General features: G+C 54.6%; 1 long non-coding RNA gene across 1 annotated transcript; it reads left to right on the forward strand.

Annotated features, from left to right (window-relative positions):
• The first annotated feature begins 2,718 nt into the window (after positions 1-2,718).
• Positions 2,719-5,269, forward strand: LOC123814788. The gene is made up of 3 exons (XR_006784991.1): positions 2,719-2,872; positions 4,301-4,381; positions 4,739-5,269. It is a non-coding gene; the product is annotated as an uncharacterized LOC123814788 (long non-coding RNA).
• The last annotated feature ends 5,794 nt before the right edge of the window (positions 5,270-11,063 follow it).

Raw genomic sequence — 11,063 nt, forward strand, 5'->3', positions numbered from 1 at the left:
TTTGCCCCCATTGTACAGATGGGTGAAGTGAGGCCCCGAGGGGCCGAACCAAGCTGACTGGGGCGGCGTAAGCTGGCGGACAGAATCCCGGCAGTCGGACTCCAGAGAGCCGCCTTCTTTTTTTCTTTTCCAAGATTTTATTTATTTGCTTTTAGAGAGAGAGGAAGGGAGGGAGAAAGAGCGAGAAAAACTTTAATATGCTAGAGATACATCAGTCAGTTGCCTCTTGCACGCCCCAAACTGGGGGCCTGGCCCACAACCCAGGCATGTGCCCTGACTGGGAATCGAACTGGCGACCTTTTGTGTCACAGGCCGGTGCTCAGTCCACTGAGCCACACCAGCCAGGGCCAGAGAGCAGTCTTAACCTCTGTGCAGTACCCCATGAAGAGACAAAGGGCATCCTTGGAAAAACAGTTTAGGGCAGCAGCACGTATGGGCGGCCTGAGCTCGGGTGCACGATAGTAGGTTCTGAGCCTCAGTCTTCAGGCCTGCGCCTCCGCCTGGGCCTGGGCTCTGACCCACGGGTCTGCCCAGCGGCCCGAGGCTGGGATACCCGCTGGGAGTCTGGGGGTATGAGATTGGGCAGAGTCCACGCTGCCCCTCCTCGGGCGGCACCTGCGACCTGGAGGAGAAAGGTCTGGGTCAAATAAACTCATTAGTAGTACAGCCACACTGTAACTGTGACGAATGCTAGGGGAGAGGTGGCAGGCACCGCGGGCCGTGCAGGAGGGAGCCTGACCTTGTCAGCGAGGAAGGGCACACGGGACTGAGGACAAGATACTGGGCAAAGGCGTGAACTGGAGGCTTTCACGAGGCCGGGGAGGCAGGGTGTTGGGGGCAGGATAGGGCCAAGCCCCTGGGATGTGGGAGAAGGGGCTGCTGGAGACTTGGGGTGCAAAGCAGGGAGATCGTGAAATTTGACGCGAGCCGCCACTCCCTTCCCTCCCAGCAGTCCAAGCGGGTTTGCACAAAATTTGCTACACAGCCCTCGGACCCCTGGTTAAAAATCACCGCCTTAAGGAAGTGCTTCATTTACACATGGAAAGGGCTCTATAGCTTCTACTAAGAAACCATTATCACAGTAACCGGTGATATAGAGTGGGCTGATCCACTGAGCTGCAAGCTTCCAGGCCTCCAGTTGAGTTATTTTTTTTTTCCAGCCACACCCTGCAGGCCTCGGGCAGAAACGGGGAAGGAGCGAGATAATAGAGAAGGGAGGAGACAGGAGTAATCGGGGGAACTCGGGAGCACACCCATAACAAAAGGGCCTCAGGGTCCTCAGATCCCGGGAAGAGATTTTTCCCCACCTTGGGCCACACCTGAGACACTCCACCTTGGAATGCTTCCCTGGGTTTTGTGGCTCGGGAGCCAGAAGGATGTTATTGGAGGACCGGCCTTAAAGAAAAGGGGAGACGGGTACACTTGCCCTCGTTGATGAGACTGGAGGTGCAATGTGGCAGATCGGGGTTCAAGTGCAGACTGCCACTTCCCAGCTGTGGGAACCGGGAAGATCCCTTTCCCTTTCGGTGCCTTTGTTTTCCCGCCTGCAAAATGATACAATAGGCCTTGGCCCGGTGGCCCAGTTGGTGCCAGCGTCGGCCCACGCACCCAAGGGCGCAGGCTCTGTCCCAGCCAGGGCGTGTATGGAAGACGGCTGATGGCTATTCCCCTCTCACACCCGTGCTTCTTTCTCTCCCTTCCTCTTTCTCTACAATCAATGCTTTAAAAAATCGGAGGGTGTGCATTGAGAAAAGAAGAAGAAAATGGTAGAGCAGGAGGAACCGCCCACCCTCTTCTTCCTCCTTTCTCGCTCACGCAGGGATGTCTCCGCATTTCTGCCCAAGCAGCCTCTGCTGCCCCTGCCCCTGCCCCTCCTCCGAGGGCTGGCAGGGCCTCGTCTTTGAACAACACTCTTGTCAAGGACCTCACAGGTCTCCTTGCCCAAACCTCGGGTGCACAGCCCAGGTTAAAGCCACCTCGCTTTCTCCCTGCCTGGTCTCACGGGTCCTCGGGCGTGTGACCCGCTGCTGTCCCCCGCCGCACCCCGGCCCTCCAAGCCCCCCTCCCGTTCCCTTCCTCACACAGGGAGGGGCCTCCTTGAGGAGGGCACTGGCAGCTGCCGACCTGTGTCCCGCCTCAGTGTCCCCCTGGGCAGTGGGCCACCCCGAGCAGAGCTTCTCAGCCAGGAGCAAGTGTGTCCCCATCTCAGGGGACACGTGCCAGTGTCTGAAGACACTTTTGGTTTTCGTGCTGGGACTTGCGTCTGGTGGACAGAGCCCAGGGATGCTGCTAACCGTCCCATAATGCACAGGACAGCCCCCACAGCAAAGCATTACCTGCCCCCGAGTGTCACCAGGGCCGAGGCTAAGAAACGCCAACCCGGGGTTTTGATTGAGCGTGGGGTGGGGGTGGGGGGGGTGGGCACACAGCCCCTTTGAGAATCCGAGGGAAGCTGTGAACCTTCTCCCCAGGAACACTCACCAGATGCGGCCCACGGTGTCCGATGGCTCCATAGTCCAGGGAACCTGCTCACGGGCCACAGAGCTGAGACTGTGAGCCCTTGAGTTCACGAAGGGCCCCGTGTACACAGGTGACACGTTCAAAGCCTTGACCACTATGTTGCAATAAAAAGGGGCAGGCATTATGTTTTCCCAGCAATTGAGCAATTCGTTTCAACATGGATTATTCTCCTGTAGCCAGTGAGACCTTGGGGCCAAAAACAGCAACGGAAAAGAGGAAAATGAAAAATGGCGCTGGAGAAATGGTTGCACTTCACAGAAGAAAGACCGATCCCGAAGGAGACCAGCCCGAAGGAGCCAGTTTGGGGTCTTTTTCAAAACCTCGGTCGTCGTGATTATCCCAGGACGGGAAGGTAGGTCACCGGGATGGGGATCTCTCCTAATGCCCGGCGTGCCCCAAGCGAGGTGCACAATCTGGGGCGGCCCTCACGACATCCCCGCCCCGCCCCCGCGCACAGCTGTCCGGGCTGGGGCTGGCGGGCTGAGCCGGGGTCTTCCCCAGTATGTTGGGCGGGGCTGCCCTCTTCCCGGGTTGCCCTCCCAGGCCCTCCGTATTTCTGATCCTCAGACCCTCCACGCTCATTCCTGCCTCAGGGCCCTTGCTGTCTTCCAGAACATTCTTCCTGCAGCTCATGCACATCCCGACTCAAGGAGCCTCCTCCTCCCATCGCTGTCTGACCGTCTCACCCTCTTCATTCCCTCGTGACTCACGCACAGGCTGCAGTAGCTTTATCTGTGCGTGCTGTTTACTGGTTTATCACCATCTGTCTCCCACGGGGCTGGGCGCTGCACGAGGTCGCTGGGGACTGCATGGCCTGGCGCCTTGCCTGCCGGTGGGTTGTGTGAAGAGGTGGGTGAGTGCCTGGCGGTCAGACGAGCTGAAGCAAAGCGTCCCTTCCCAGGCGTGTGCCTGGGGCCAGACAGGTCTCCGCTTTTCCCACTTGCAGCTTCTGCATCTGTAAAATGGAAATAGTAACATCTGCTTCTCAGAATTGTGAAGGCAGCTAACAATAGGCCCCAGACATCGGCTCTAATTTCCTTGGGACTCGATCGCCGCTGATCTTCCCTGACAAACTCTGCTCAGGGGACCAGCCCTCCAGAGCCTTCTCGCTCACCCCCGGTCACACTTCTACATTCCCTATAAAAATAGGCCAGAGGTGTACAGGGCTTTCTGCGTAGCCGTGCGATTTTCCGTGCGGGGGCAGACCCAGGGGACCGCGCTGGGTCTGCCCAGATTCAGCCAGCTTTCCCTGGCGTCCCCTCCATCTCACCAGCCCTCACCTCCAGCCACGTCTCTGAAACCAAACTCACTGCTCCTGACCCTGTCCTCTTGGTCAGCCCTGTCCGATGAAAGGTGGAATCAATTTCAATACTCCCACGCCTGTCTTCCCTCCCCCTCCCACCCACTCTCCCATCCATCCATCCGTCCGTCCATCCATTCATTCATTCAAATACTAATGTTTATCTAATATCTTGTGGGTAACATCACAGGGCTGGACGCAGAGCCAGGCCATTTGTAAGTGCTATGAATGAGATAATAGTAACAACAGCAGTAGCAACGGGCCCTTACTGAGCATTCCCTGTACTGAGAGAGATCTGAATGTAGTCCCAAGGTCACCAAACTTTTTCTGTGAAGGACCAGATAGGAATATTTTAGGGTTTGTGGGCTAAGAGGCAGAGCTGAGGATATTATGTAGGTCCTTCCACAAGAGAGAAAGATTTTAATTGATGAAGTGTAAAATATTATGATAATAATTGATTGTAATTTTTTTCTAATACAGGTCTACTACTGCGAGAAATGGAATTCTTTCGGAGGATAACATTTCACTTGATCAGGGATCAAAGTCAATGCGTCTTATCAAGTACGTGGTGAATGTCCGTCTGCAAAGCGCTTTCTTAGCCTGCAGGTCGCACGGGAAGAAATGACAGGCTGGGTTGGGCCGCTGGGCTGTGCTTGGCCGACACCTGGGATGGCCCCTAGGAAGCTGCTTAGTTCTGAATGTCGGCCTCAGCCCTGTGAGAACCTGGGCACGTCACTCACCTTTCCGCACCTCAGTCTCCTCCCCTGGAAAGTGAGTAGGACGGTAACAGTAATTGTACCGTGGGGTAAGTGACTAAGTGCATGCGACAGTGGTTCAAACAGTGCCTGGTCCTAAGTAACCAATGCCATAAAGCCGGTTACTTATGTGACCCAGTTTCCTTCTCCGCCTCTCCATCAGGGCCTGGTCCGCACCGCCTTGGCCACACCTCCCGGGCTCGCCTCTCCTGGTTTCCCGCGCCTCCATCGCCTGCACCACCTCAGCTTCCAGCTTTCCTTCCAACCGTTGCCCAGTGCGTTTCTGCTGTCCCTTGGGGACCCCAAGTCCGCCAGTTCCTTGACCTTCCCATGGCCTCCAACCGTACTGACTGTACCACTGTCTCGCTGCTATTACCCCTTGCCATCCTGCCTCCTCTTACCAGGCATGGGCTCTCGGAACGCCCTGGCCCTTCTCTTTCTTTCTCTGCGGACTTGCCTGGCCAAACCCCGTGCTGGTCCAGTCCAGCTCTCAGCCATTCTGCCCCGTCAGAGGTGCAGAAGGAGGCGGGGAAAGCGCGCGCCCTTGGGAGCTGGCTTCTCTCTGTACCCGCGAGTACCTACATGGGCCCAGCCCCCACCTCACACACACACAGCATCTTCCTCCTCCGTTCATTCGCTCTGTCCCCTCCCTGGGAGACTGCACACCCCTTCCTTCCCCTCCTCCACCCCTCAGCGTCCTCCCCTTCCTCACTCTCCTTTCTAATTCCAGGGGCACAGTAGGTGCAGTCGGGCTACGTCAGCGAATTTGTCTTGCCGTGCACCCAGACGTACGTCCTCCTTCCCTGCTGCCACGGGTGGACTGTTGGTTACCAGCACCCCGTCCCTTCCCACCCGCTTAAGGCCGTTGCCCTGTACTGCTTCCGTCTTCCCCCCCCTCCGCCCCGTTATCAGGGAGGCTCCCTTCCAGCATCGCCCGGCACCTGCTGGCCTGTCTCCCCCACACTCATCTTCCCCCGAAGCTCTCCTTCCCACTGTACCCCCCACCCCCGGTCACCAAGAAACTGCTTCGGAAGAGGTGACCCTACCTATGCACCACCTCCTTCCTTTGTTTTTTCCAACCCTCTCCGCTCGGCGTCTGCCCCGCGGCTCCGCTGACCGCTCTCTTGGTGAGCGGCCTTCCCTGCGTTGCCCAACCCAGCAGTCCAGTCCGAGCGCCCGTCCTCCCGGAGCCAGCAGGGTCATGTCCAGACAGGAGATTCTTCCCTGTGAGTCCCTGTCCTGCCTTGGCCCTCTGTGTGTCCCTCCCGCGGTCCCCCTGACTGACTGCCTGGTCCTTCTCGGTCACTTCTGTAGGTTCCTCAGCTTCTCTCCTTTGAACTTGGACTTCCCCAGGCCTCTTGGCGCTTGATTCTTCCTCATCTCCCTTCTCTACCTAGAGGACCCAGCCTACCCTGAGGTCTCGAACACCATCCTCAGGTGACGGCACCAGACTCCTGGGGCTCACACTTGAACTCCAGGCTGGCCTCTCCTACTCCTGGTTTGACTTTCCCATGTCAGTGTTGAACTGGCGTCTCAGACACAGCCAGTCCCGGGTGGGTACGGAGGCCCACCAGCACCGCACGGCCCTCCCCCAGAGCCCACCCTGTTTCTGTATAAGGCGCTTGTGTCCTTCCAGGTGCTCAGGTCAAAAATCTGGGAGTCATCCTTGACCCCCCCTTTTGCACACTCGCACCCAATCTGTTAGCAGGTCCCATCAGCCACACGTTCAGAATGCTGTCCCCAATCCAAGCCGCTCTCCTGCCCCCACCACTCCCACCTTGGTCCAAGCCTCCATCCTCACCTGCCCAGGCCATCCCCGTAGTGTCTCCCCGCCCTTCCCACACCTGCCCTTCCCCTCCCTGCCCCGCTACAGTCCGTCAGGGCATCAGAGTTCTCCTCCCCTAACCCAGGGAACGGGGCATCTGTCCCTGCGCTCGAACCCTCCGACGGCCGTCATCTTACTGGACAACAAGCACTGTGCTTTAAAAGTGTGCGTGTGTGGGGGCAGGGGGCTGCTCTACTGTTATTTTCTTAGCAGTCCCATTAACACGAAGCTTATCTAAATACTTCAGTGGTGCAGGACAATGAAGGCTTTCTTAAGCACTCCGCAAGCCATCCCTCTTGAGCTACGTTTTACATTTCGGACATGTCCTAGTAATTATTGCGGTGTCTATTTGGTAAGGTGCCACTGGGATATGACATTTAACACGGAAGGAGGGAGGGAAGGGAGGGAGGGAGGGAGGAAGGAAGGAAGGAAGGAAGGAAGGAAGGAAGGAAGGAAGGAGGGAGGGAAGGAAGGAAGGAAGGAAGGAAGGGGTAACAACTTTTATTTGGATTGCAAACTCCAGTTTTTCCGCCCTGAAACTCTCAGTGCTTAGCTCAGGTTTCTGCTCCCAGTGGACAAAGTTACTCATATGTATCCATCCTTGAGTGAGGATTCGAAAAGAAAGAAATTAACTCTCCAAAAAAAAAAAAAAGGAGAAGAAGAAAATAAAAGAAATGAACTCTCAGATCACCTGGAGGGTGAAAAATGACTCTTTTTTTTGTTTGTTTGTCATCCCCTCGGCTTAATTCTCATTCCGTTTCCTAGGAGTTTTATTCCTTCTCTTTTGGTGCCTTTTTTTACCCCCTCATTGATCATCCCCCCGCCCACTTCTGGTTCTCGGTGTCCGCTGTCTTCTGCTCACGTCTCCCGTCCTGGTTTCCCCGCCTTCCCTCCATTTCGGGGGGCCGCATCCCCGTCTCTCTGCCAGCCCACCCGACCGGGGCCACGTCATGTGTTTGCTTGGGAGTCTGAGCTGAGAAAAGAAGTTAAACTCTCTCCACACATTAGAACAAAGAAAAGAACGTTTTATATTCCCTTTCATGGTCAAAAGATGATCCTTTCTTCCCCTTCCCAAAATCCATTTAGCTGTTTATAGACCAGTTATCTCAACAATGGCCAATCCTTTGCTTTTCTCTCTGTGCCAATTAACATTCTTAATTGCTTCTCTCGGACCCTCTCACGTCCTGTGTGTTGGGCAGAGCTCCCTGACAAGTTTATTTTCAATTATAATTTATATCGCAAGGACGGGGAGTTATTGATGACAGTAAACCTCCCTGCGTGCCGGGCTTTTAGCCGGCCGAGGTTCGCTGTAATAAAGAGTGCTCGCGGCGAATTTATAGAAGCGCCTCCTCGGGGGATTTTTGTTTTAAAGACAAAGTTCGGAATGGGCACTTTTTTGAGAGGGAGAGGCAGGACTTTTGTCTGGTGGACAACCCCCCAAAATGTTTAAAAATGTGCAAAGCAAGGGAACAGTTTCAGGGAAGGCGGAGCGGGGCCGCTGCAGAGACATCTGAGAGCGAGTCCGAACTGCTCACAGAGGGGACGGACACGGGCCGCTGTTAGCAGGGAAAACCGTCCAATCAATTGAACCTTCGCCTTGCTTTTGAAAATCCATACGTTTCTCCTGTGCAGTTACGAAATACGCGAGCACCCTGATAAGCATGTTCATGAGGTTACTGATTCAGCCAGATCGCTCCCACCGCCGGTGACTTGCGCAAGAGCCCACGAAGGGAGCGAGACGGCGTTCGGAAAGGGCTCTCGAGCGCTGCAAACCCGGGGAACAGCAGCGGGCATTTCAGAAGGACTCGGGACCGCAGGCCTTAAAGAAATCCAGTGTGTGGGCGGAGCTGTGTGAACAGGGCGTTCGTTGGTGTTTTCTGTACTAAAACATATCACATGTCACATGTCACATATATACCAGGGATTGAGTAAGTAAATTCAAGTTTCATTCACAGAGTGAAAAATTACATCAGAAGACACGTTTAGAATGTGTTTGTTTATTTAGTTAGTTATTTGAGAGTGGGAGAGAGGGAAACATTGATTTGCCGTTCCATTTATTGATGCATTCATTGGTTGATTCTTGTATGTGCCCTGACTGGGGATCGAACCCACAACCTTGGTGCTTGGTGCATCAGGACAATGCTGTAAGTAACTGAACTACCTGGCCAGGGCACAATGTATTTGTGTTAATGCAGGGGAAAGGGGCTTGTGAAATCCTGTTCAGTGAAAATTAAAAAACCCACAACAACACAACAAAACAAAACATTCCAAAATGTATTTTTAAAGTGATCTCAACGTAAAAGTTATGGTATTCATGGAAGAAAGATTAGAAGAGAATTCTCAGCAAGTTATTGTCCCCTAATCTGCAGCGGAAGCAGATAAATTTTCAAATCAACCCAAGGAGTGACTACAAGATTGTGCAATCTTTGAAGAAGCCAGAATATGCAGGGATTCGATGCCCTTGGGCAAGGTTAGCAAGGCCTCTGAGGAGAAGATAAGAGGACTCCGTGGTGATTGAGAAAGTCTCATTAGAAAATATTTTACTGTTCCAAAAGAATGCCAGGTAGAGGCTGACATGGCCTTGAGAGCGTATGACTTATCAATCTGGTTCCCGAACTCCGGCACTGCTGGCATTTTGGGTCAGATGATGCTTTGTTGTCGGGGCCGCCCCGGACATTGTGGGGTGTTAGCAGGGTCCCTGGCCTGCCCGCCAGGGACTGTTCGCGCTCCCGACCAGTGACAGCCAGAAGACAGGGCCCAGACATTGCCAAGTGTCCCCTGGCGTGGGAGGGGGCAGAACCGCCCCCCAGTGAGAACCACCGCCTGTGGACCTACGGAATCACCGTTCTCCACGGTGTGCGCGTGCCCAGGCCGACCTGAAGACCCGCATGCGTGGGCCAGCGTGAGCTTGCTTATCAAGGGCCTTAGGGACTAAGGAGCCAGTCCCATCCACTTCTGCATTCCTAGCCCATGTAGTCTTCAACCAAAGAGCCCGCCCCCAAAATTCTCATTCTCTGACAGTTCCTCTCTGCTTTAAGGAACTCGCTGGAATATGGACACCCTCTTTTTCTTTTTTGAGTACACGGCGTGGGCTTCAACATGTTAGCAGCGACGTGGAAGATGAATTGGAGCTAGAAATTGTTCAATACCAATTTGGGGGCGGGTAAGATGGCCACGAGCAGAGAGAGATCAAAATGGATGGGGGGGGGGGCTAGATATCTCGCATTAAGTGGTGATTGTTGCAATTAGCCGGACGTCACAAGCATAAATCACCCCAGCAGGGGGGCTCTGGGCCAGGACACGCCGAAAAGTGGACATTTGGCCCCATCATAAAGCACTCCCAGTGAATTAATTGCAAGCATGATTTCTGAAGCAATTTTTAGCTCAACTTCTAAATCTCTAGAATTTGAAGAGTTCCTTCCAGGCTTAGAGCCTTCCATCGGAAGCCGGCAGATACCAAATCGATGCAAACCCACAGCCTCCAAGAGTCTGGTCCACGTGGACACAGAGCCGGCGCTTTATCCCTGCGGCACCCAGACCTGACATTTCTGGGACTGGAGCACCCGCGGTTACCACGGTGGGCCCCTGGGCCGCTCCTGGCACCAAGACTTAGAGACCCAGAGGGGCCGCGCTTTCTCAGGGACGGATGGTGACTTACTGGTGGCCAGCCTGGCCGCTCTGGTCTTCCCGAGCTTGAGATGCTCGGAGTCCCACGAAGGAAAACCCACACTCATAATTACGGCCCTTTCCGTGATGGGGATAGCCAGATGTGTGATTGTCTTCCCCAAAACAGCTCCATTTAGGGGTGCTTTACGTCTCACAGAATTCGCCCATTGTTCGCACACAGTTTGGTGGTGGTTCGCACATTTAAACTATCGGGCGACCTTCAGTTTGCCATTGCCTTTTTCCCCCCAATTGTGGTAAAATATACGCAACCAATTTTCGCCCTCTTAATCAGTTTGTGCTGTTCAGTGGTATTCAGTACAATCGCCTGGTGGTTTCATCTCCAGAGCTCTCTTCATCTCGCATAACTGAAACTCCATGCCTATTAAGTGATGACTCCCGCCCTGGCTGCTGGTGGGCTCAGAGGACTGAGCGCAGGCCTGCGAACTGAAAGGTCACGGGTGGGGGGGGGGGCAGGGATTCCGGGTCGGGGCACCTGCCTGGGTTGCAGGCTGGGTCCCAGGCGGGGGGGGTGCGAGCAAGAGGCAACCAATCCACCTATTTCTTGCACATCACTGTTTTTCTCTTTCTCCTTTTCCCTCTCTCTAAAAGTAAATAAATACAATCTTTAAAAAAATAAATAAACAAACTGACTCCCCATGCCCCCCTCCACCCAGGCCCTGGCGACCACCATTCTATTTTATCTCTACGAACTTGACTCCTCCAGGTCCCCCCTATAGGTGGAAGTGGACGGTGTCTGCCCTCTGTGTCTGGCTTATTTCAACCAGCACCACACCCTCGGGTCCACCTCTGTTGTAGCGCGTGCCCGAGTCGCCACAGCTGAGTGGCAGCCCGCGGTGTACGGGCCGAGATGTTTATCCGCCTGTCCGTGGACCCCAGGGCTGCCCCCTCCTTTCGGCTATTGTGAGGGGTGCTGCTCCGAACACGGGCGCACGAGGATGTTTCACGTGCGTCGTCAGTTCTTTTGGGTCTATATACT

The sequence above is a fragment of the Phyllostomus hastatus genome, unplaced genomic scaffold (assembly GCF_019186645.2).
Source record: "Phyllostomus hastatus isolate PE091 unplaced genomic scaffold, TTU_PhHast_1.1 phas_contig_17, whole genome shotgun sequence".
Classification (NCBI taxonomy): Eukaryota; Metazoa; Chordata; class Mammalia; order Chiroptera; family Phyllostomidae; genus Phyllostomus; species Phyllostomus hastatus.